The 1,889-nt window shown below is 31.4% G+C and overlaps 1 protein-coding gene across 9 annotated transcripts in view; it reads left to right on the plus strand.

Moving 5' to 3' along the window:
- LOC116843588 (SH3 and multiple ankyrin repeat domains protein 1-like) overlaps positions 1 to 1,889 on the plus strand; it is a 326,286-nt gene that overhangs the window by 85,447 nt on the left and 238,950 nt on the right. The window lies entirely within an intron of this gene.

Consider the following 1,889-nt stretch of genomic DNA (forward strand, 5'->3'; position numbering starts at 1 on the left):
CCTTTCAATATTTTTAATAAGAAATTTTTGATAAAGAAATATTATTTATATTCAGTTTAGTCAATTTATATTGATTTTAAATGAAATTTAGCTCTTTTATTTGATTTCTCACTATTTTCACACCTGAAAATTTACTCAGTACTAGTTGGACGTGAACTCGAGATCTCAGATACCTTTAGGTTCCTAGTCTATCATCTTGGCTGCTGCGCTATTTCTTCAACTGATACTAAGCATTTTTTATTATTCCCATACGCAGCCATTATAATTTTCTTATAATATTATTTAATACAACTACAAAAATAAACTATGTAGTCCAAATATTTCATATAGTAAAAGAAAAGTCAGAGATATACATAAAACTAAAGCATTTGAAGCAGCTATTGAATACAACCTAGAATTAATTTTATTATTAATATTTTAATTTAATTTAGTTATATTTGTTTTCTTAATAAAAAATTTTTATATATGAAAAAAGTTGTATATACAATTAAGTGATTATTAATAAACTATATTTCAATTATGTAGTATTTTCAAGATACACAGAAAGTGAAATAATTAAACGTAAGTTTGCTGAAATATTAAAGATTATATTAACTTTATGACAATATTATAATGTAAGATTATCTTGTAAGGTTAATGGCAGGTTGCAGTAATATGCTCATTAAAATGTGTAAGCTTTATCCATAACCTTACTGCAATGTTCGGTGCTGTGAGGGTAGGCTATGCTGTTCATAGTCCGATCTTATATTTAAAATCTCCTTAAGTTTATCTTCAAATATCCTGTTGCCAATGAAATGATCCAGACAGCTTCTGAAGATAAACTTAATCTGATCTTAAATTTAAGTTTTGACTATGAAGAGCGTTTGAAAAGTACACGGCTTAATACAGAGAGAGATAGCTAAATCTTTATTACCATATTTCAAAATTTTCCTTTGTTAGATGAAATATGGCAGTATAGAGCTAATTTGTCGATTAATCAGTTTGATAATGCGTCAAAGTACATATTTGAAGTATTTCAGTGTGTTCATTATTCTTTTGTTTTTGGAGTGTAATGGTAGACAGAATTGTTTATCTCACTAAGATATTTTAATTAAGGATTCCATTTTTATCCCAAACATATAGGTTCTTTGTCTAGAATCGAAATATTCTGGGAACTAGTATTTTTGTCAGTCGGTAACGTTGGTATACTCTTATGGTCTTGTTGCGTTCTGTCATGCTCGCGTCCAGACGACGAATGAATAACTACATAAATCACGTAAAATTACTTCAGCTGTTAGACTCAGGTTTCATCAATGGTTATAAATTGTCACAAAATGTCCTTCAAATTGCGGCGAAATTGTGTCAAAAGGTGCGAGAAATCATGAAACTGTTCAGTCCTTGCTGGTCTTATGTGCAAACGTAGGACCTATCGCTCGCAAAGTTCACTTTGGCGCATTGTCAGACAAAGACTAGTCAACAGATCACTCTAGATCATTATACTTAACTTAATAAAGGAAAGTTTTGAAACATGGCAATGAAGATTTAGCCGAATTCGCGCGCTATATCTGTTTTGAGAATCTACATCTTTTTCATTGTGTGCCATTGTTCTAGTAATACGAGGGTGGTCTGAAAAGTTTCCGACCTCAACGTGAAGATAGCAGCACTTGTAAATAAAAGCTAGTGAATTTCGTTGTTCATCTGTTGACAGTTACTCACCGAAGTTTCAGCCATTTTGGACTCGCAGTTGTTATGTAACAGTCGTTTGAGTAAGTTGATGTGAGTGTTTTTGTGAAAATGGACAAAATCGAGTATCGAGCTGTCATTAAATATTTGTTTTTGAAAGGCAATACGCCTACGCAAATCAAAGATGAGTTGGATTCTGTGTATGGGGACTCTGCACCATCATTTAC

The sequence above is a fragment of the Odontomachus brunneus genome, unplaced genomic scaffold (assembly GCF_010583005.1).
Source record: "Odontomachus brunneus isolate Ranch 3 - 2012 unplaced genomic scaffold, Obru_v1 Obru_scaffold_034, whole genome shotgun sequence".
NCBI classification, from domain to species: Eukaryota; Metazoa; Arthropoda; class Insecta; order Hymenoptera; family Formicidae; genus Odontomachus; species Odontomachus brunneus.